This window comes from Onychostoma macrolepis, chromosome 15 (genome assembly GCF_012432095.1).
Source record: "Onychostoma macrolepis isolate SWU-2019 chromosome 15, ASM1243209v1, whole genome shotgun sequence".
Lineage (NCBI taxonomy): Eukaryota > Metazoa > Chordata > Actinopteri > Cypriniformes > Cyprinidae > Onychostoma > Onychostoma macrolepis.
The window spans coordinates 11,947,306-11,972,593 of NC_081169.1; the positions used below are offsets into that span (position 1 = coordinate 11,947,306).

Below are 25,288 nucleotides of genomic sequence, written 5' to 3' on the forward strand. Positions count from 1 at the left end.
AGCCATAGCAAAGCATTCAATAATGATATTTAAGAGATCATTTACGCACAGCAGAGGGTGCATTGAAAATTGGGGGAAAAAGAAGGCGTTAAGAATGGAAGGTGAAAAAAGTTGTTAACGTGTATAAACGTGCACACGTGCCAGTGGGATGCATCGAGTCATGCTCAAAGATGGTGTGGTCTCCCACCGAGAGTTGGCGTGGAATACAGTTGGCATTCCGCCCAACGTTCCCCTCGAGCATCCATTCCCCAAAACCTGCAAACCAACAGAACAACCGGCTAGCTGCTTGGATCAATAAACTGGCAAGGAGACTTAATTGTTTCCACACACCAGATTTTCACTTCCAGTCAATCGTGCACCTCCCCCGGCTTTGAACTCGACTTGACATGCAGCCAAATGTGCAGAACGGAGCAGCCAAAATGTGAAACCAAGGTCACTTCGGCTGGTTACAAACCCAGGTATCCACTGGGGTTGATGGGACTGCAGGGGGCCTGGCCTTTAGAGGGGGTTTAGTGGAGGATGAATGAGACAGAGGAAGAGGGGATTATGGGGGCCGGTCGTAAGGGTCTATTGTTTGAGCCTGAGAAAGTGTGTAATGGTTGCATGGCTGCATTCAGAGCATAAGAGAGCATCGACTTCTCAGAGCGACGGGGAACCTTCCAGCAATGAAGGGCGGGTTAGTAGAGTCTTGCAGAGCTCTCTCAACGGTCTATTAAAAATCCAGGACACTTGTCTTTCACAGGAATTAGGCCATTGTAGTGAAGCGATGACTTTGTGTTGGAAAAGTTGGTCTCGGTTTTGAGTTTCTGGCTACTAGGCTAGGTACTAAAAGGCAGATTTGACTCTAGCAGGCTTGCGGTTGTCACTGCAAAGACCACAAGCATACCCCATGTGTCACTTTATGATTCTGAAGGGTGCTCAGGGTGCAGCCACTATGGCCCTTTTGCAATGCCAAAATTGATGCAGGCTTTCACCAGAGTCTATGTGGCATTACGTCAAAGTATAGAGGACCACAAGAGCTTTGGGCAACATTTGGGACAGGGCCCTGGACCAGAGAACAGCAATACTAAACTACTTCTCACAGGGAAACTGCTGCAAGCAGCTACTAAGAAGCAAATTCTTCCAGTCTGTGAATGCAATTATCTCACAGGCCTTGAGCTTCTTCCACTAACAGCAAATATATGTTGTCATCATAATCATACCAGTGTTTTTACAAGGAAAGACAGCTAATCCATCTTGTCATTCTGGAATGAATCTGAACCAGCAGGAAGGTGGGAACTAGACTGGTTAATTACTTAAATTCATTTTCATAAAAATTGCTGCAAAAGAATTTGGAAATATAAAACTAAATGAGAAAAACAGCAAAGAGTGGAAACCGGAGAAGTTCAAAGAAACCATTAGGAAAAGAAGCAAGCAAAAAAGTAGTACTGGGACAAAGGGGCCACCTTCACCTCTTTTGTGCCTATGCTAAAGGAGACACTCTTGTGAGATTGAACAGTGGGCAAGCGAGGAGACAAAGCGTGTGTTCAGGTCTCCCCCTCTGGCCTTTTCACCTCACTCTGGCGTAGTAAATTTTTAAGCGGCTCTCTCCACACCTAAGTGTCTGTTCTCACTCTTGGATACTCTCCCCTGCAGACCATTAAACTTTAAAAGTATTTATGTTTCAAATGGCACAGACCCCCAGGAACCACCACTGTGAATGAGAGCCTCAGACCTCTTTCTTTGCAAAACAAAAACGCACACAGAATAGAAACAGATACAAAAATGCGCCAGAATGGATTTCCTTCATGACCCAATCTAGAACAAAAAAAAAAAAAAAAAGAAAATTAAAGTGGCAGTTCACTTTACTCACCCTTACGTGACTGTTCTGGTACGTTCATGCTACTTTTCCCCATATGATGAAAACAATGGGTAACCAATGGTGTTTGGTGCCATTGACATGAAACCTTGAGTGACGCATGTTTATATTTTTATATTGAGCCTAAAGCGAAGGTGGAAGGTGAAATTAACAGCTTCAGAAGACTCTGTAAAAACACAAATATAAACTTTCTTCCCAAGTCTAAAGTCCTTCATGTCACTGTTGATTTTGTTGCCATTCTTCCTGTAGTTCACACAATGCAAACCCAGACCACAAGAACCTGAACCCACAACCCAAATTCCACCACTTAGTGTAAACCTCAACCCAAAAGCCAATCTACTCATTTGAGAGAGCCCTGCCCTGCCTGCCTCACTGTTTTCTTACTCTGTCCCACCAGAGAAGAGGCTAGTGCGGTTTAACTGAAAATAATCTTCAGAATAACACAGCTGCTTATTCCCAAGCAAATCAAAAGATGAGCCATCAGCACAAACCACTATGAAGACATATTTCATGTAGTAATTACAATCATGGCTAACAACAGAATGTTAATTGGCAGAATTAACATGGTATATTACGACATGCAGTGACTGCAATTTAAAGATCAAAGTCTGAGACAGTTCTGTGGAAAGGCCTTTTAATCTCTCAGCCCACCCTTCAAGCTGCGATGACTTCCTCAGTTAGTCGACACTGATTTTAAATTTTCCCATAGATGACTGCATGAACTGGAGTTATGGCAGCCCAATTAAAATACTATTCCAGGTTAAGCTGGCTCGCCTTTCAAGGTCAATTCCACTCACGGGTATCTCTTCAAAAAAGGGGGAAAGAAACGAATGGGAACAGGGAACAGAGAGAAAGGAATGGCACAGCAAGAGCCTGGAAACCAAAACAATACCACAGAAATTTTTATTGTTGAGTTCACCGCCGGAGGAAACCGAACGGGCAACACCTGCAGTTCGTGGTGTGAAAGATCAAACTGACGCACAAATGTTTTGTTCTCTGTGTGCGATTATACTTCCAGAATTGTGATGTTTCACATATACAGATTCAAATAATCTGATTAGGCCTTATAGTTAAATTTTTTTTCATTGTTTTGTACAGATGCCAGACTGATTTGTTAAGAAAAATGTGAACTTTTGTTAACAAAATAAAATAAACATTGAAATAAAATCACCAGCTTATTAAACATAGACATGGATATACCATCACTGCAACATAAAGAACTCATATCATGGTATTCTGGTCATTCCACCTATGAAATGAAAACCATTTAAGTCATTCTCAAAAAACACAGATGCACCAAGCAACATTTCACTGTTTAATATCCACAAAATGGGCCACAAAAGGCAGTTTATTGCATATATATCCATCCCTGCACTTACATAAACTGCTTTGCTTTTTCCCTTTAGAAATATTCCATGTGCTGAGGCCAAGCCAGATATTTAGTTTGGCTGCGCTCGGAGCTGGGGGACAACAGACAGAATAAAATGAATCGAGGCAGGATGAAGAATGGCTGGTCATTCACTCGAGGGGGTGCCTTTGTTTTCAACTACACACTGCCTTCTACACCCTCCTCTGTGGACTACAGACTCTCCCTCTCATACACACATTAGCACAAAAGATACCATTCAACAACTGCGTGCATTATAACATGACGGCAAGCTTTTCATATGGAGAATTTTTGATTTTTTTTTGTTGTATTTTTAAAATGTTTTTTAAAGAAGTCCCTAAAGCTCGCCGAGGCTGCATTTATTTGATCAAAAAACGCATTAAGAATAGTAATTTGTGAAATATTATTACAATTTAACAAGACTATCTTCCATTTAAAAATATAATATAATTAAAATGTAATTTAATGTCTGTGATGGGAAAGATGAATTTTCATTGTTGTGAAAATTCATGATCCAGTGTCACATGATCCTTCAGAAATCATTTGAATATGCTGATTAGGTGCCATTACCAATATACTCAATCTGTTTGTAGAACACTTTTTTCCCAATTCTTTTTATAAATAGGCTAGTAAGTTCAAAAGAGCAGCATTTATTTGGGGGTGGGGTTAACTAACTTTTTACATTTTAAAGCAAGGCAAGTAAAAAGCTATACAATAAGAACAAGAAAAAATTTAGGAAGATAAACCAAAATTAAAATATAAAATACAAAATAATCATTTTAAACATTAACTCTACATTTGTGCAGAATATGTAAAGTGGGGCAGTGCAAATGTTTACAGTTGACCATCCTGATCCATTCCTGGAAGAAACTATAATGTTCAGAATAACAAGATCCCACTTTTTTACAACAGTTATCTACATAAATATATGGTTAGCTTACAAAATCAAATGAAATATGGTGGGCTTTTCCGGAGCTCTGTATTTCCAGGAGGACTCAAAACAATAGTTACACATCAGACCCAGCAGACTTGAGCAATTCAGGTCAGTCTTCAAGTGTACAATCCTGACCTCTGCAATATTTCATCTAACAGAGCTTTGCAGGAATAAGCAGCAGGAGATATGATCTAAGATGTATGTCTACAGTTATACAAGACTGCAGCTATACATACAACAGTTTGACGCCTTGTTCCCATTTGAGAGGATTTCTGCAGTATTTATACTACTCAGCAGCAGAGGAACGTAAACAGACACTGATTAGTGTATTAAGCTGTAATTAGTGTTAAGGGGCTTATGGGTTATTAAAGTAAGGATTTGAGGCATGTTACTAATACCAGTCCACACTCCCCCACATAGCACCACCCACGCAGTCAAGCAGCACTGGTTGTAGTCTCTATTTGATGCAACCTTCTGAGAGCAGCGATTACGCAGAGATCTTCTAGAAGAGCTTGAGTCAATGCAGGTCATTTGAGGTTAATAGGCCTCGCTCAGTAATAAGGATGTGGTTTGTAGAGGATTCCACATTTCGGTAACCCGTACTCTCTTGGCAGCCAGCGTCCTCCACGGGACATCCCTGACCAAGTTTCTGTAACAGAAAATGGTGAAATGGTTTGGTCTGCAGAGCCCTCGGAGGCTTGGCCTTAATGAAAGGACAGTAATTCAAGGTTATGTGCTGGGAAACTTTCTCTTTTTAAGTAGACGCAAGCAGGGAATTAAGAACCACATTCAACAATGTTTTGAATTCGCTTTTATTTTTATATTTTCAGTTTTCTGAATTAAAAAAAAAAATTTTTTTTTAGGTTTTCTTTCATTTTAGGTTAAGTTTTAGGAATTTTGTCATGTACGTTTGTGATTCATTAGTTTTTTATATTTAATATTTGATTAAATTTTATATTCATTTCATTTTTTTTTTGTCATTTTAGAGCTGATTTTATTTCTGTTAGTTGCCAACTAAAACGATATTTCTAATCTTCACTGAATATTTTTTTTCCAGCTTTATTTCAATTAACTAATTTTTTTAATAGTTGTTCTGGGTTTAGTTAACAATAACAACACTGATAGCAGCAAAAAAAAAAAAAAAGTATTTTCTAGACAAGTAAAAATTATTGTCTTGTTTTCAGCAAAAACAAGTCAGAATTAACAAGCAAAATAATCTGTTTTCTGTTTGAAATAAGAAAAGCATTTTTTTGCAGTGTATATAGACAGATGCTACAACAGAGGTTGTAGGCATTTAAATTGCTCAAACTAAAATTATAAATCAAATTCTAATGTAGTCCTTATTCATGGAATTTACAGACTTTCTTAAAATGCTACATCATACAAAAATTAAAGCTTTCATCATTCCTGTAAAATTATGAAAAACTCAAATTTACTGGAGATGGTCACTTCATGCTTTCTCTGCATGTAAAAAAGCAGCAAAACATTCTCCAAAACATTTTTTTTTTTTTCATTTCACGGATTAAATAAAGTCATATGGTAAAAGGCAGAATGATCATTTGAGTGAACTATCATTTTACACCTAACAATTATCTCTATACCGCCCCTACAGAAATAACACTTTCCTTTTGAACATCAGTCATCACTTCCTTATGAACATCAGTTTCTAGCTGGTTTTCAATCCCGCTAGCAGCTGTTGCTCATATTATACTGTTACAGCCTCAAAGCAAACCCTCCCATGTCCTATTGGAGGCAGAGGAGGCAAAGCAGCATTTGGCAGTCAAACAGGCGGTCCTTACACATGGCCTCTCTTTCTATAAACAAACAAGCTGCACATTCACCCCATCCAGAGCCGAACCTCCGCTCCATCAGCAGCTAGTGATGCATACAGAAACAGAACGGCAGAGGGAACGAGAGGCACCCAAGGAAGAGAGGCAGAAGCAGCATCCAGGGCCAAACCGCCTGGTCTGAGGAGGATTTTAAAGCTGCTGGAGGAATAAACAGGTGGTGAAGGACACGCTCACCTGCGCTGGGTGGAGGAGCCGCAGGGTTAATGAGAGGCCTGCTGCCGCCCCCGGCTTTACTCACGATTCTGACGTTTACAAGAGAACAATAGCAGGCTCTAAATATACTTGTAGAACTTGAAATGCATTAATGCCTTTAGAGTGACAGATATAAATAAACTAGAGATGCACCGATTGATCGGTGACTGGCCGGTCAGTCTCACATCTTGCCAATTCCGAGCCGATCCAGCCGCGCAGGCAATGACATCACAGCCACACTCGTGTGTAAACACGTCGTTTCACGTGAGAATGATTCTAATTTTAATTGCATTCAGTGTAAACAGCGACTGATAAAGTATTTATGTCGTGCAAGATGAAGCTTGCACAGCTTGAGTGAGTGTGTGAGAGAGACAGCACACACAAATTAACTCACAGATATTTATAGATGCATAGTGTGGTAGAAAAAATAAATAAATTACAAAATATGATTTAGATAAGCAATATTAAATATCAATATCAAAACGATTGCAATGTGACACTGATTTTACACAATAGTATTTCAATAAACAAGAAGTTAAAATTAAGTGACTTAATATTGAACAAAATATTGACTGTTTTTGCTCAATTTTGCTGACGAAAATAGTTCCGATTCGTTACTGAATGAATGCACATTTTTGAACGAATCAAGTGAGTCAATGATTCAGTGGCCCATTCATAAGGACAGTCACTTGCCTCGTTTCTGAATGAATCAGCCATTTGGATGAATCGGTTGAATTAATGAATGAATGAAATTACTCACTCATTAAAACAAACACTTGCAGCCACCTACTGGTGGTTTAGTCATTTAAAAGTATCATTGCATTTTTTTTTTCCAACATTTATTTGTATGTTTAAAAAAAAAAAAAAAAAAAGTGAAACATTAATCTTAAATTATTTATGCATTTGAAATTTTGCAGTGTAAATGCATTTATGGCACCTCAGTTTCATCAAAAAGTCTGTGTAAATGCATCTAATGCCACTTCAGATGCAGCTTGTGTTTCCTCAGCAGTGGAAAGATAGAGTTTGTAAATTCTAATTTCATTTGAATGGTAACAACTCCACAGTGAAAGATGACATTTAATAAGGTTAGGGGAAAAAATAACCATTTATAAACATAGACTGTTTTATAAATGGTCATGTTACATAGTGGGAAATGATATCTGTTTTGTTACATACAGCAACTCATTAACTATTTCTTCCCCTTCCCAGTCACAGAGCACTTTATTTTGAGAGTTGTTTAAGTGAGAGAAAATCTGTAACTTAGTCCAGATTGGGGGAATTGTAATGTTTAATAATTTCTTTTATTATGTAAATAATTTTTGCATTGAAATTTGCATATATTTTTGTTTGTATATGCTTGTCAATTATAGTTCTTAGAAAGAAAATCGGAATCTGCAAAAATCGGCAGGTCACACTTCGGCCAAGAAAATTGCAATCGGTGCATCTCTAAAATAAACAGATCTAGATAGACCTAGACATGCATACCAATTCTAGATAGACAGACAGGCAACCAGACAGATAATCGGATTTAGACCAACAGATCTTGAAGACAGGCAGGCAAGCAGCAGACCAACAATGGGACAGACAGTTAAATCTAGACAAAGATCTGGTTAACGTTCAAGACAAGGAGGCAGATAGACCCTTTTTTTTTTTTTTTTTTTTTTTGAATAGACAGGCATACGGAAAGATATTTTGTACAGAATGGCAGGAAGATAGACAGACGTAGATATAGAAATATACATATTATACAGACAGAAAGAGACAAACTGATATTTTGTACAGACAGACGAAGACAACATTTTCTATTCTAGAGAGAGAGAGAGAGAGAGAGAGAGAGAGAGAGAGAGAGAGAGAGAGAGAGAGAGAGAGAGAGAGAGAGAGAGAGAGAGAGAGAGAGAGAAACGGATGAAGACCGATATTTTGTATAGAAAGGTAGACCGATAGACAAACAGATTAGAGAAACAAACAGATAGATAAGGATTATACAGACATAGATTTAGATAAATACAGATTAGACAGACAGTCAGAACTAGACAGATAAATACAGCTTAGACAGATCGATGAATAAATTGATTATACAGACAGGCAAACGAAAACACCAATATTTTGTATAGAAAGGTAGGCAGACAGACAGATCTACATGGATAAATATACAAGCTTTCTAAAATAAATTGAAAAACAAATCTTTTGCAAATAAGAAAATAATGTTGCTAAAATTTGATGTACTTTACAAAGCAGAGAGAAACTCTTTAATAAACTAGGCAAATAAATAATTCACCAGAAAGACAGATTCTTCAACAGAATAAGTTCAAGTTTAACAATGACAAACTGAATAACTTCCACTTTCAGCATATCTGCTTGTGAACTACACACATTAAACACAAGCATCGACGTCTGGCTTAATGTTTAACCTGCACCAACAATGCTAAACAGAAATGGGACACGCTACGCTTTTCCACAGCAGTAATCTCACAGACGTATGAAGCGTCTCTAATTGCCCGGACACATCTATCCAGAACGCTCTCAAAAGATGCAAACTCTCGTGCTCGTACAAGCGCCTTAAGCTGATAAACCCTTTCATTTCATCTGGCCTCGGGATCAATTCCCCCTCAGTTTCAAAGGCTGCAGAGAAAATGATTAATCAAAACAGCGATTACGGCCATCCACAAAGTCACACAGACTCCCCACTGTTCACTCTCAGCGGGAGGCGACCACCGACTGTTGCCACAGCTCTCATGGAAAAAGCCTGCGATTCTTCCGCTTCATTTACTATAGAAACTATTACACAATTCACGCAAAATTGTTTCTGAAATACCAGATGAATCCATTTTCCAGAGTACCCATACCACAAACGCTGAATAAATGATAATGCCGCTATATTGTATTGAGGAAAAAAATTCATATATATATATATATATATATATATATATATATATTTTTTTTTTTTTTTTGTGAATGAGCGACAACTCCGTGATCAGCTACTTATCTGAATATCAGTGGCATGTGAATCTAGTGGTTTTAGACCTGAAATTATTTATTGCGTAGAAAAACTCCAAACATGTTTTTTTTTAATGTTCATCCCAGCTGTGTTTTTCAACAATCATTTCTCAGTGTCACTTCATGATCCTCAATCGAGCACCTCATCAGCAGAACAACAGCTGGAAGGAGACAATTCATCTCCTGCAGCCCATTATTTCAGGTCTCAAAGCAACAAGATTGTGAAACTTTTTTGTGAAATTCAGCATTGCTTTTAAAAATTCAAATTACAAATGGGGTTAAAAAGGAATAGTTCGCCCAAAAATGAAAATAAGCTGAAATGTACTCACCCTCAGGCCATCAAAAATGTAGATTGAGTTTGTTTCTTCATCAGAACAGATTTGGAGAAATTTACAAACTTACATCACTTACTCACCAATGGGTCCTCTGCAGTGAATGGGTGCCGTCAGAATGAACAGAATGAAAAAACATCACAATAATCAAACAAATAACGTGAATCCAGTCCATTAATTAAGGTCTTGTGAGATGAAAAGCTATGCACTTGTAATCAACATTCATCAATAAGACATTTTTTACTTTGCTTGAATACAAATCTATAATCCATAAGAACACTTCCTTCAGTGAAAAGACATATCCTCTGAATCAGGAGAGAAATATGCACAGATCAGGCACTGATTACAGTTGAAAAACTGGATTTTGATGGGAAGACAACAGGGATGTACTTTTTTTTTTACTGAAGGAAGTGTTATTATGGACAAAATTTCAAAGTAAAAACATCTTGATGGGTTAGTTTCTTAACACGCAGCTCTTAACTTTACAAGATGTTATTTGATGGACAGGGGTCGTGTGGATTACTTGTGGAATATTGTGATGTTTTTAATCAGCTGTTTGGACTCATTCTGACGGCACCCATTCATTGCCGAGCAAGCGATGTAATGCTACATTTCTGTAAATCTGTTCCAATGAAGAAAAACTCATCTACATCTTAGATGGCCTGAGGGTAATTAAAAATTCAGCAAATGTTCATTTTTTTGGTTAACTACTCCTTCAATGCCTTGAAAATGATATTTCATTGACGCTCATTTCCATAGTGTCAAACTTTTCTCAACTTTTTGAAAACTCACAGCTAATGTCGGTGGAAGTCTGCAACTGTCATTGAAAATGACCGACTTCCTGTCATTCACTGTGAATGCCACTTTGGCCTACCCAGAATACCCCTAAATAACCTTCTACTAAAACTCTCTCTGTTCTTAACTTTTCATTTTAGCACACACTTACTGCCCTGCATTCTGGAAATTCTCTGTTGTTTCCCACAATTCAATCACAAGACACCAATTGTGAAGTACTGAAGGCTCACAGTTGTCGGAGCAGCATTTCAGTCTGCTGTGAGTCCAAACCACACTGCAAGAAAACTCAATTATGAGGCTTGTCCTACTTGCTCGGCTGTGCCAACACACACTAACGATAGCCCTGCATTCATGTGCAATTTGATAACATCAGTCCCAAAGAAACGAGATGCATTACACAAGAGGATTTGCATTGTTTTCTTTCGCTTTAAAAATAAAGAGGATTTCCCAAAGAAAGCTCAGGATAGTGGATTTTTGAGTGCATACTGGGCGCACAAGCCGAGAGGATTGTATGACATCCTTTGTCGAAACACCAGACGTATAATAAAGGTCAATAAAAAGCAGATGGAATTTTATTTGACACTATACAACAAAAGCAGCCAGCAGGAAATACTTCCAGGTTCCAGAGGCCGCAAGCACTTTCGGCACAAATGTTAAAAACACATTTGCAGATGATATACTAATAAAAAGAAAAGAAAAGCAAAGCAATGACAGACTGTGGAAACGTCCTTTAATATTTTCGTTTATTGGAAAGTTTTGCACTCGGACACATTGAGACGTTATAAAACAGAGCTAATTTCAGGGTCAGTGGCACAATGTACCGTTTCCTCCAAACTTCACATCTGTTAAAGCTAATGTACATGCTGTAGGGCAGCACCTCGGTCCTGTTATTAGCCACACCTGCACCTTTAGTCAATCAACAGCTTTGGGTCTGCATGCACATAAAGCCCCTCCAACCATTAAAGCTGAAACAGGAGAAGCGTGCAGGACTAGCAATAACCTCTGGCAAAAAAAACAAACAGACATATATAGCCTTCAGAAGCTAGCACTCAATATCTTTGGTTTATTGGCCAAGGTTCAATAGCAGATGCCTGTAAGGAACATTTGGATATTATGCTAAAGAGGCATGACAGACAACTTAGTCTGATTTCTTTAGATACAGTCACACTATTACATGATCAGATTGGAGAATTAACTTTACTATCAGCATGCCCATTAGCTGATGAATACAGACATTTTCAGCTGTTTTAAATTTGTCTACTGAAATAGGCTTTATTTACCATCACCCATATAGGCTAAATGTGAAATTTAATTTAAAAAAAATAAAAATTCCATGCATTAAAAACATTTTCCAGGAAACACAAACATACTGTATAGATAAACTACTGTGCCTCACTAAATAGCCCAAATGATTTTTGGATGACTAGTCAATAAATCAACAATTGTGAGCAATCCTAATCCTGACAGGTTTTATAATTGTATCGTCTTTGCATTCACACTGTCTCTTGCCATAAATGGATTCAATCCAGATTATGAGCCTCAGTTCACTGTTTTTGGAACTCAGTACAAACAACACAAACCCACACACACACACATTTAAATAAATAAATAAAATAAATAAAGTCATTAATTGACTCAAAAGGGACAACTATTTTGTATCATTATAAAGATATTCTCTTAATTTCAAGTAAGCACTGTACTGAACTTTTTATTTATTTAAAAAATAAAATAAAATAAAATCTGGAATAAAAAAAGTATCATGGTTTCCACAAAAATATTAAAGGGGTCCTATTATGCTTTTTCACTTTTTGAATTTTAGTCAGTGTGTATGTTTGGGCATAAAAAGATCTACAAAAGGTACAAATCTCAAAGTCAACTTCAAAGTGAGATATTTCGTTTTTTAAAAATCCCTTTTCAAGAACTACAAAGACTACAAAGTTGTTTTCCTGTATTTGTGATATCACAAAGTGGTCCATTAGAATATCATTAAAATAAATCCGCCTACGGAAATTCGAATGGTTGGCGGGTGGGGAGAGTGCTTGCTTGAGCACTGCACGTGTCAAAATCGAAACCCGGTGCGCGTGTTTTTATATCACTGTATATTTCTGAAGGAAACCGACTGTTTTCAGAAAATTTTGGAAGTCATTTTCATTTCATCTTGCATGTCATGTCTGATAAAGCAGTGTTTGTGAGCGGAGCTCTGCTTTGTGTACAGCATTATTGTGTACAACACATATACATATACATATATATATATATATATATATATATATATATATATATATATATATATATATATATATATATATATATATATATATATATATATATATATATATATATATATATATATATATATATATATATATATATACACACACATATATATACATATATATATATATGCATACACAAATAGTGTAACTGTGGGAATATGGTACAAATAAATTCAACTGTATAACAGCTTCACTGCAATTCATGTTAGAATTACCAGTAAACATAATACATATTACAGTTGTAATATCTTATCTGTACATCGTAAACGCGGTTATTTTTAAGCTGTTGTTGACATCCCATCCAAAACGTGATTTAACCACCAAAAAGTTTTAAAAATAAAGAACACCACAACAACAACGTTACCACTTTAATATGTCTTGCAATATCCGTGCGTGCAAAAGTTCTGCGCGATCCTCTTGTTCAATATTCTCAGGGTCTGAATTGATATGGCAATATTGACGAACTTGCTGCTTTGGCAAGGGGCGGGGCAGTACTGAAACACCGTCTATGCTGTTCGCCAATCACAACGCACTGGGACAGCTAACCAATCACAACACATTTAGTTTTTCGGAAGGCGGGCCTTCATCAAACCCGGAACTAATCGAGCCATTTGTGCCAGGCTGGGGAGAAAGGTATTGTAATAATGTAAATTATGTGAAAAATAATGTGATTTTCGAACCACCAAGCATGAGAGCATGTTCTAGTACACCCCCAAAACAAAATCAAGACTTTGTAAAAGAGCATAATAGAGAAACTGCTGACAGCCACAAACACCACAGAAGATTGAGACGAACATGCAAACATGCTTCTTAATATAATGTTACTTCAACAGGAGCACAACATTGTTTCTAAACAACAGCTATTTTTGTCAAAGGAATATGAGAAACACGTCGCCCACAAAATGACCCACCACTGTGAAAACAAAATTGCATTTAGCTGGTGTTAATTTCCCACCTAGTACACGAGTCAGCGACTGGAGCTTAGCAGCTTCCCTCCAAATCTAACATCTGTCTAAGTCACCAAGAGCAAAGCCCAGCAAAGCTGGTGGAGACCGACTGATACAGAGGAGTCACTTCAGGTCAGAGCGGGTCTCGTCCCTCAGAGGTGAGGGGAAAAGCAGAGCCATCCGGATCGAGGGGTCGCTCTGATGACTTCAGAGGCGATAATCGGCTGTTAACCACTTGAGATGAAGCAATTAGAAGGATTTGGCCAGGCCCCAGATCTTCCCACTTACCGCAGGAGAAACGCGCTCCCGGTTCATTCCCCAGGCTATGTGGCAGAGTTCATGCACTAGGGTTATATAACGTTTCATCAACCCCCGTGACTCATTCAATTTGGTTCTTGTTAATCACAAATGCACTCCAGTTTTTATAGCTTTGGGCAATTCTGACAAGAAAAAGGCCAACTGGATTAATACTTTGAGGGAATTTAGCAGAGGGTAAACTATAATAAAACCCTTAATTACACATTTCCACTGTGGGGTCGTTTGATCTCAATCCCAGGCGTCAAGACCCTTAATTAAGACGTCAGTGGTTTTGGAGTTCTAAGATATTCGCTCTCTTTTGCCTCAAATTCCATTTCCTCCAGCAGAATGATGGCTGGGAACAGACAATATTTTTTGTATATTAAAACAGACGTATGTTTAAGTGCGTTTAAATAAATTAATAAACAAATGAAATGTTAAATTAATAAATGTTTAACAAAACGGATTTTTAAAAAAATACATAAAAGCTAATGTTTCAACTTAAATGTTCAAAAATAAATAGGTAATATTTAAATTCATCATCAAATTCGTCAATGAGTGGTGGGTTTAATCTCAAAGGGGGATGAGGCTGCCTATAGAGATGAGATCGTCAACAACCTGACACTTAACACCACCAAAACAAAAGGAAATCATCCTTGACTTTAGAAGGCACAGGGCAGACCCCGCTCCCCTCTACATCAATGGAGACTGCGTAGAGAGGGTTCAGACATTCAAATTCCTCGTCTCAGCAGACCTCAAATGGCCAGCCAACACCACAGCAGTCATCAAGAAGGCAGAGCAGAACCTTCACTTCCTGAGAGTGCTGAAGAACAACAACAACTTGAAGGAGAAGCTGCTGGAGACCTTCTATCACTGTGCAGTGGAGAGCCTGCTGACATACTGTATCACAGTATGGTATTGCAGCTGTACGGAGGCAGAGAGAAAGGGAATACAGCTGTTCCCGTGGCTCAGTGGTTAAAAGAACAACTAATAAATAGGTCGTGGGTTCACGTCCCAAAAAAAAAAAAAAATAAATAAATAATAATAATAATAATAATAATAAGTATAGCCTGAATGCACTGTAAGTCTCTTTGGATAAAAGCGTCTGCTAAATGCATAAATGTAAATGTACAGAGGATCATTGGCTGTCCTCTTCCCACTCTGACGGACCTTTACGACTCCCGCTGCCTCAGCAGAGCTCAGAACATTGAAAAAGATCACTCTAACCCTGGTTCCCACCTGTTTAACCTGCTGCCCTCCGGCAGGCGCTACAGGTGCATCAAATCACGGACATACAGACTCAAGGACAGCTTCTTCCCCAGAGCTATAATCACACTGAACAAACATGCACTGACCCCCCTCCCATCTTACACAGTGCAATGTGTGTATTTTGTGTGCATCACTTCTGTGCAATCTCCATCTTTTTTTTAGTGCAATGTTTTTATAACCCCATTCCTTCAGTGCACGGTGTAATACTAATAGTTTTACTCAAGAGCCAGAAGTCTACCTCATATCAGTGCAATAATCATTTTAACAAGCTGTTACTTACTATTTATATACAAATCAATTCTTTCTATTTTCATTCTCTTTATTCTCTCGTCTTCGCTTAAATATTTTAATTGTACATCTCTTTGTATCATGTATATTTCTTTTTAGTTTCTTTTGTCTATTATGTACTATGCACCTTCCGCAGAAGCTCTGCAATTTCATTGTATCTTGAGTTCAATGGCAATAAAGCATTCTAATTCTAATTTACTTAAATGTTTAACAAAATAATTATGTAAAAGCTAATGTTAACTTAATTCAAAATAAAAAGTTGTATACTCAAAATATTAACTTAAGTTTAATGTTTAACAAAATACATGTTCAAATAAATAAGTTATGTCTACCAAAATAAAACAAAACATTACATAAAAGGTTATGTTAAAATTAATTAATTGAAGTTTACTTCAAATGTTAACTTCTGCATTTATTTTGTTAAACTTAGCTGTTTAAATAAATAAGTTAATGTTAAGTTAATGTTACTTAATGTTTAACAAAATAATTATGTAAAAGTTCATTAACTTAAATCTTTAAATTAATTAAATACAAAAAAAGTTTTACTTAAAATATTTAATTAACTTTTAAAATATTACCTTATGCATTTACTTTGGTAAATATATTTAACTTGTGTTCAAACAAATATTTAAATTTAAAAAAAATCTTGTAATGAAAATATTTAGCTGTCTTCATACATGATAGTGGGAATAGAATATTTTAGGTTCCTAAAATTTCCCTGGTATGGACTAATTTTTAGTGTTTTAGGCACTTTACAGTCTAAAAAAAATTAAAATATTCACCATTTACTTTTGTTTTGGAAAATATAAGCCTCAGCATTTTCACAAATATCTTCTTTTCTGTTTCACCAAAAAGAGATGCTACAAATAGCAAACTGAAACCAAGAAAGTCATTCTAGTAAATGTTAGCAACAAGTTGAGACTGATACCACAGCAACACTGTGGCTGGATTTCTAACTTTGTGGTAAGACAAGACAAAAAAAACTGTTCATTTCCTTCCACGCACACTCAAGTCAACAGCAGATTCACAGCAGGGTCGGCGCCAGTTTGTGAAGGTGCCAGACTGCAAGGAGAGACAGTCGACATGTTTGTGCTGCGCTTCGACACTAAACCATCGGGCAACCAGCCACCACACACCATCACTGAATCACTGACTCAACGACAGCATTGATAAAATCACATCTGTGGGAACCCAGCCACAGGGGCGGATGACAAAGCGCTGTGGGACGATTCCACTACGGGACAGAGATCAAAACCGCTCTGTACAGCATTAATAAATCTAAAATCATTTTAAGCCGTCCTCAAACATGCTGGGATGGGTGCAGTCGAATACTCTGGTTCAGTTGCATCTGATACTTATTTTGTCCACATGAAAGAGTCATTTGTGCATCCTTTCAACAATCCTCTCCGATGACAGCATGCGCACTTCTGATGAACAGAGAAGTGAAAGTCAGCAAAATCATCACTCAAAAAAAAGGGAGCAAGATACAATCGCTGCAAAAGTTTTCAGCCAGTTATTACATGACAAAATGAAAGAAGAGCCGAGGAGAAGAAGTGTTAAAGAACATGCACTGTCTACCAAATTAAACTTCCCCATGGTGTTTTTTTGGCAATATGAGCACAGTGTGACTCCACAGCTCTATTGTACTGAAGCTTAGAAGTTAACTCATGAATAATAAATGTATTTTCCTCAGTTTTTTCTCTCACAAGCTGCTCATTCTGTGCAAAAAAGAATGAAGCCGTATTCTCTGCATTGCTACAAGGGGCGCCATATTAAGTATTATTAGCATAAATGGTCTCTTCTATGATTTTCTTGGTAAGGCCAACGACTGCCATGCTGCCAAATGATCAAAAGTAACAGTAAATTTACTACAAAAGATTTTTCTCAAATAAAAGCTGTTCTTTTGAACTTTGTATTCATAGTTTTGCACAAAAATGTGCTATCAAATTTTAAGCAGCACACTGATATTAATAAGAAATGTTTCTTGAGCAGCAAATCAGCATATTAGAATGATTTCTGAAGGATCAAGTGACACTGAAGACTGGAGTAATCATGCTGAAAATTCAGCACTGCATTACAGGAATAAATTACTTTTTTAATTTATATTCAAATAGAAAACAGATCTTTTAAATTTGAATAACTCTTCACAATATTAGTTTTTACTGCATTTTTAACCAAATAAACAGTGCATGCTCTTCTCACTGCACTAAAGTCAAAATAAATAGTTCAGCCAAAAATGAAAATGCAAATCATTTACTCACACTCAAGTTTTCATTTTTGGGTGAACTATTCCTTTAAAATATTATTTGGAAAATACTTTATATTAAGCAGACAGTGTGTGTGTGTTTTTCAGCTTACTACAGTCCAGTTAGATAACTCTGAAGATAAATATTTTCAGTTTAATAATACACAATATATTTTATTTATTTATTTATTTATTTATTTATTTCTCTTAAAAACGTGGTTGTTGAATAAAATAAGTTGTATAAATTGGTGAATTGAATAAAATAAATCAGTTAATATCATGATTTCCAAACAGGCTTCAGAAACCAAATAAATCTAATATTTTAAAATCCAGTACATTACTTTTAACTTTTTTCAGACCCCTAGAAGCCCCAGAAACCATTGACATTGAGCATGTTTCTTGCTTCTGTCCTCCTGTATGAAATAATGTGACTGCAGTGTTTACTCTGACTTGCTCAGTAATGTTGGACTAGACATTCCTAAAATAACTGCAGACTCCAAATTAACCCGGTAAGAAATCTGGCCCACTGAATCATTACAGACTTTAATCTGATGTGTCGAAGATGAAATCTCTGCACATTTCTGTGTGGTTCGTTTTCCTTGCAAATTTTGTACACCTGCCACAAGGTGATAAATGGACAGAAAGGCCTGTTTCAGTCAAGCTAGACTATCATCTGAAACTTGTACTTGGACGACAAACTTGTCCAGGGTCACAGCCCGACAGCTATTGTTTTATTTTCCCTCTACAGACTGCTGGGAACAGGACGGTCTCACGTTGCCTGAGATTAAGCCCTTTCCCCGGCTGTTTTCATCTAGTCTCAATAGGTAACTAAAAACCTAAGAAACCAGTCCTCCACCAGGATTCACCACGTCCACACTCCCATTGTAACCATTCACAACATCACAGTGCTTCCAGTGAGAAAGACACAATGGGGACTGAAAGGAGGTGTAAATCTAGTCTGCCGTAAAGTTACATTTGGCAAGTGCTGTTCATAAACCTCTGCAAAATCTCACTAGCAACTGTACACACACACACACACACACACATTTCTTACATAATCTCTTGTCATACAATTGCGAGAATATGTAGGTTCAACAGGGTCACAGACAGACATACACACTTCCGTATATAACATCCGCTGTAGCTTTAGGCAATATTATTTGGGAAAACTGAATTTTCTTTGATCTTCTGCAATAAGAGCGATGTTGACAAACTCAAACAGAGAGCCTCCTTTCCCAGGCCGCTCCCCATTTTTAAAAATTAAGCTGCAGAAAACAGTCATGAATATGACATGTTGACCTTGCTCTCATTAACATAAGACCACCCACATAGACATATCACTCAGAAATGAAAATTACATGAAATATACTCACCATCAAGTCATTTCAGACCTGTATGAGTTTCTTTCTTCTGTTGAGCACAAAAGAAGATATTTTGAAGAATGTTGGGAACCAATCAGTTGACGGTAGCCATTGACATACTATGGAAGTCAATAGCTACCAAATTTGAATTCTGGGGTGAAATGACGGTGTGAACGTCATGTTTGAAGAGGTTAACCAGAGTGTTAATCACAACACTGTGCAATAAAATAAAAAAATAAAAATAATTATTTACTTATCCTCATACCATTTCTGTATGACTTACTTTCTTGATCAAATGTTGATGTGTGATTGTGGGTGGTCTTATGTTAATAAGCATGAATTATTGGTATCATATCAGTAAAAATCTGACATTGGAGATTTTTTCAATTTAAAGAAATTGGTTACTGGCCAATATTTTATTGTTCGTGCTTATATCTGCTATTTTACATTTAAATGACCTTTGCTGTCACCTAACGCAAATATATAATTCAAAATTTTATAAAAAGGATTATTACATTTAAAAAAAAAAAAAAAACCCACAATTAAATATAATCTTTAGATTAAAATACTACTCATAATGAATATCCAAAATTAATAATGATGTGATACCAAAATTCACTTAATTGACTAATTTTAGTTTTTAGTGGAATTTAGCAATTTTAAGATCATCCATAAAAAAAAACGAAAAATAATTGCTGGCCATATTATTAATGTTTGGCTTCCCTAAAGTAAAATGGTCAGGTAAAATGTCAATGTTGACTAGGATTACAAGTGTAAAATATGATCCGTTTAAAAAAAACAAACAAGGGGCTTATATGATCACACCAACTGGTTACAAATTTCATCGTGTAATAAGAAAAAGCACAATCTTTCTAATCTGAAATGAATTTGGTGTGTCGTTCACAGGTCCATCTCAATTAACCCGAGCTCAGCGTTTCCCACCGAGCAGCATTATCAGCACACAGCGTCACTCAGCAGAGAGAAAATCTGTGTTTGTCACACTGAGCCAAATGTACCGTTCACTGATAGCGAAGCCGGTATTATCACCTGCAGATAAGGCAGTCTTTCTCTAGCCGCCAGCCCTGAAATCAAAGCCTCGCGGAGGGGCGCGGCTCTAGGATATGTGATGAACGGGGAGCGTCGGTTTTTTCATCAGATCACTGACACCCTGATGACAGCAGCCCTTAGCAATGTCTAAAGCTCCGAGCAGCTGTTTCTGAATCTGCAGAGATGGTGGCACAGCCGAGCTGCAGAAGGCCTCCTCCTCTTTCTCTCGGATGCGAGACCGCCGGCTCTCCGTTTACTTTACGATGCTGGCAGATCTGGGCTTTGGCAGTAACCGGGCCAAACCCGTAATTGATTTACGAGCAGCTTTCCGCACTCCGCCTGACGTGAGTGTCCTTGTAAGGCAGTGCCAGCACAGACTTCCCTTGATACCCTGCAGACGCCCACCACCAACCACGACTCCTATGACTCTTTCACAAGAAAACATGACTGGAAAAAACACTAAATAAATACGATATGGCTCACCGGCTGCAGAAATTAAGTGCACCGATGATGGTTGCGAACACTGGATCCAATCAGAGGTGAAAACAGAAGCCATTTAGGGTAACCATATCTCCTTAATTACAGGTTTCAGTTTATTTTCAAAAGAACAAAAGTGTCAGATTGGTTTTACTACAAATGGACCAGTTCATCCAAAAATGTATCTCTCACACTCACATCGTTCCTTGACGTTAACTTTCTTTTTTTTTTCCGCAGAACAAAAAAGGAGATATTTACAAGAATGTTTAAGTTGCTCTTTTCCATACAATCAAATTAAATTAAACAAAATTACACCAAAAAACATAGAAGCACCATAAATGTAGTCCTTTTGCACTATATTTCAAGTCTTTCTTGAAAAACAGACATATAATAGAGGAACAGAGCAAAATGTAAACAGTTATTTGCTGAATATGAGCCGTCACAAATAATTTCAGAATTTTCAATTCTGGTGAACCACTCATGTTAAAAAAAAAAAAAAAAAAAAAAAAAAACACATGAAACAGTATTTACAGTACATTTAACTTCTATATTGTAGCACTTTTTAAATATTCAGGGACATAAAGTAATGCAGACACTGTGCCATATTAGTAGCTAATATTTTCCAGTCCTGGTTACATCAACAGCGAACAGATTTTCAGAGGGGAAAAATGGTACAATAGCATTAAAAAAAAAAAAAACCTACAAAAATAGTTTTTGTAACTTAAAATCTCTCATTAATCAGGATGCCTACATGCTTGAGTTTACATTTTAAAGAGTTAAAATGTCAACTCGTAAGAATAGCTGCAGTATGACAAAAAAAAAAAAAAAAAAAGTAGTAAGCAAAAACAGTAGTATGTCTGATTTCACAGTATTCATAAAAAAGGAGGTGAAAAGTACCAAGTCTTACTACTTTCTGTGAGATTCTGAAGTGCACATCCACTGGACACTTTAATAATGCATGATGCAACGGAAGAGGACTTGTGAATGCCAGTGAAGCATTGCAACAAACACTGGTAGGTCACATGACAATGTCTGGATTAGATTCATGCTACACACAATCATTCTGTATACAACATACTGTTTTAATGATTGCAGAGTACATACTTATTCAAAAGAGCTACTTACTCAGAAAGTGTGAAATTTCAGACACAGCCCGGCCGGGTCAGAAAGAGTCAAGTGCTTATAGAAATCCAATCACTTCCGCTTCAAACTAACTTGGTTATTAAAATACATGATGCTTTCATGTGGCTTGTAAATGTGCTGTGGGTTATTGTATCTCTCACTCGCCTTCATGCTGCAGATGTTACAGAGTCAATTCTGAACAGCTTGCAAAAGAGTCGTAACATGGTTAGGGGCTTTGTTTTGGTGTGGAGGGCTTATCTCTGCATGACTGGGTAAGCAAATCTCTGGCTGATGGGAAGCAGGACAGACGGAGTGAAGTGAAAGAGGGCGATACAGACCAGGTGATGGAGCAGACTGAAAAAGGCAACTGAAAAGAACAGGGAATGTAGTATGTACTACTTACTATTTCTGCAGTATATAGCATGCATATAGTGCACAGTATTTTCTAGAAGCACAAAATACATGGATGACCAACTACAATGAGCTGAAGAGTAATTGAGGAATACTGTATACCACAATGCAAAGCTTTCAACTCAACCTTCATTTCTGAACTAAACAAGTAACACGATAAGGTTGTGACAAACATGAGGTCATGTGATAATGCTATTTAAAAAAACTAGTATGCAGTATATAGTGTACACTGCACAGTATGCAGTATTTCATTCCAAACACAGCCATGGTCTCACCAGAGACGAGTCCTGCAGCGATGCACAGAGCCGCCTCTCTTTTGCCCCAGGAGAGAGAGGGAAATGAGCCACTTAATACCCCGCGGTACCACAACCTCAGCTCTGCTTTACAGCAGGCCAACATCACACAGCAATTAAAGCCTTCAAAGAACACAAACACAAAAGAGCCACTATATTCACTCTCCCATGAAGAGAGGAAGGACGATTCATCCTCATGCTGGGGCTGCAAATAGGAACGTGACATTGGTCGGTCAAAGTCTTTACGGCTCAGACACTCTGCAGGACTCTAGATGTTATTACTTCAAAACAAACACTCTTATCTGGACCAGCCCGAGTCATTTACATCTCCCATTAAGAGCAAACTAAATAAACCTCAAGAACAAATCAAAGATGTGTGATCCACGTAACAGCAACCTACAATGGGTTTGGATTATTTATGGCTTATTAATTATGTTATGGCTTAGTCTGTCTTGCTAACGGCAAAGCATTTTGGCATGCAATGTAAAAGCATTGCTAATAAGCAGAAACAAGACAAAAAATTGTAATATTTATGCAGGCATACAAAGGACAAAATTGTATGAATGCGACTATAAATAAGTTCATACACCAAATATTTGCAATTATTATTATCCTTATTAATATATACACATACATACATACACACTCACATATGTAAATGATCTTGTAACTCTTGTTATAATGTGTGTGTTTATATAATCATTATTATTTGTATATCATATTACTATTGTGTATATATTTTATACACAAGTTATTTTAATATTATAATATTTATTCATTATTATTATCATCATTATTATATACAAAGAAGAAAATGACATTTACAATATACTGATTCTTTGATTACATGCTTTTATACAGACTTAATGCAGAAAAACAAGCAATTTAACAAAAGGACCCAAAAACTAAAATAAATTTTAGATTTGAGAAGAGACTAGGAGAGTGTAAAAAAAATTAATAAAATACTGGCATGAGATCATAATTTAGAGCAGAGATGTGGCAATATCTGTAGTTGGATTTAGTGGGAGTTGTTTGCATCTGTGGCATACAATGCATATTTGTAACCTTAAAAAACGAAGGAAAACATTCAATAAAACACCAAATATGCCAAAAAAAAAAAATATTCAAAGCTTATGAAAATACCCTCTGCATAGTTTGCACACCATATCAGCATATAAATAAAAGGCCTAGGCCTATAACAAACAATGGCATCTAAATAGTAAATTACTAGATCCATTTTTACTTAACCACACAACACCAAAAACAAGAATCTTAATTGCATTACCCCTTCCTCAAAATACACACACGCACACATACGCACACACGCCTACAATATTCTCTTCTCACCACACACAGCATTTCTCAGGGTGTATTATTAAAACACTGCATGCAGTACAATCAGCATTTTGCATGGTGGCAGATTTTATCTTAAATATTTATATGGCTGCCACCGATGCCACTGTAAACCGGTATGAACCATTAAACGCACATCATTTGCTCATCAGTGAGACGTGCCAAGGCATGCTGCAGGAGGAGGAGCTGGTGCAGTGGACCAAAATGGATACCAGCACACAGGGGCAAATCTGAGCATGATCCAAATGGTATTATCCATTAAAACAAACACTCAAACCCAAGATAAAATATCAACCTAACGACACAGTGGTAAACACACAGGGAAAAAAATCCCCACAGTAACACAGTAATCATTATTTACAAAGCAAATTATGCAAACTCGAATGTGTGTTCCGAATGACAATCAAAATGATAAGTTAATTAACGTTTCTGACGGTAATCCAAATTTAATAAAGGTTATTTCTCATCACTGGTATACCAGAGCTGAAATATTCACAACCACAGGATCTCATTTGAATAAGCAAGACGATAACTCAATTAAAAGTGCTCTGAGACGCAGTAATAATTTCCAGATTTGTTTTAATAAATGACATAAAACAGGCCTGTTAAAAATCTGAACAGCAAATGTGCTTTTAATAATGAAATGCTTTAGAAACAGGTTCGTTCAGGTCTTAGCAACAACATTTAAAATTCATTGCTACACCCTTATTAAAAAAATATGAAGACAACAGAAATAAATCATCTGGATATATTATAACGATTTGTGTTATTGTACAACCTGAGCATTTACTTTTAACAAATACAAAAAAAGCTATTTTATTCACCTCGTAAAGATGCATTTAGCACTAATTGTTTTTACATTTTTCTGTAATAGCAATTAATGATGACTGTGATGATTTTGTAATTAGGGTTTTCCTGAACAACACTTTGTTTTTTTTTCCCACACTGGATGTGCCTTAACTAAAAAAGAAAAAAAAAAAAACTAGTCTGCATTTTTGACACTATAGGCAAGTGCAAACGGGAAAAGAAATGTTTAAGTTGGCAGTCACTGAGACAGTCATTGTGTAATGGTTTAGGGTTAGTATGTGTATATTGTGGTTTGTAAAGCATGTGTTTTCACCTTGACAGCACCCAGCAGCATACAGCCTCCAGCTACAATAAAAAGGCACCTGCCTACAACGAATGCTTTATTATTTTCTGGAATTACAGGTAATTCATATACTGTTAGGTGGGAGGCATATTATAAAATTCAAATGTGGCTGCAAACGTAGCTGCTTTCCTTTGTGTATTTCATAATGAAAATATTCCAGGATTTTTTCCACCTTCCACCCATAAAATCCAAAAGTATATTTTGCAACAAGAACGACTGGATAAAACGGAGTGATGAATAAAAATGCATTAGGTGGACGCTGGAAATGTCTTGCTACCTTTAAAAAAAAAAAAAAAATCTCAGTTCTGAAAGCAAGACCACAGTTTTATATTACTAAAAAAAAGCTGTTTAATTAGTTCCCAACCACTGAGGAGAATAAAGTGATGAAACTGATCATTTATCATCTG

General features: G+C 36.8%; 1 protein-coding gene across 1 annotated transcript in view; it reads right to left on the reverse strand.

Annotated features, from left to right (window-relative positions):
• The window catches only part of nxn (nucleoredoxin), an 80,704-nt gene that overhangs the window by 54,748 nt on the left and 668 nt on the right, over positions 1-25,288 (reverse strand). The gene's annotated exons all lie outside the window — the stretch shown is intronic.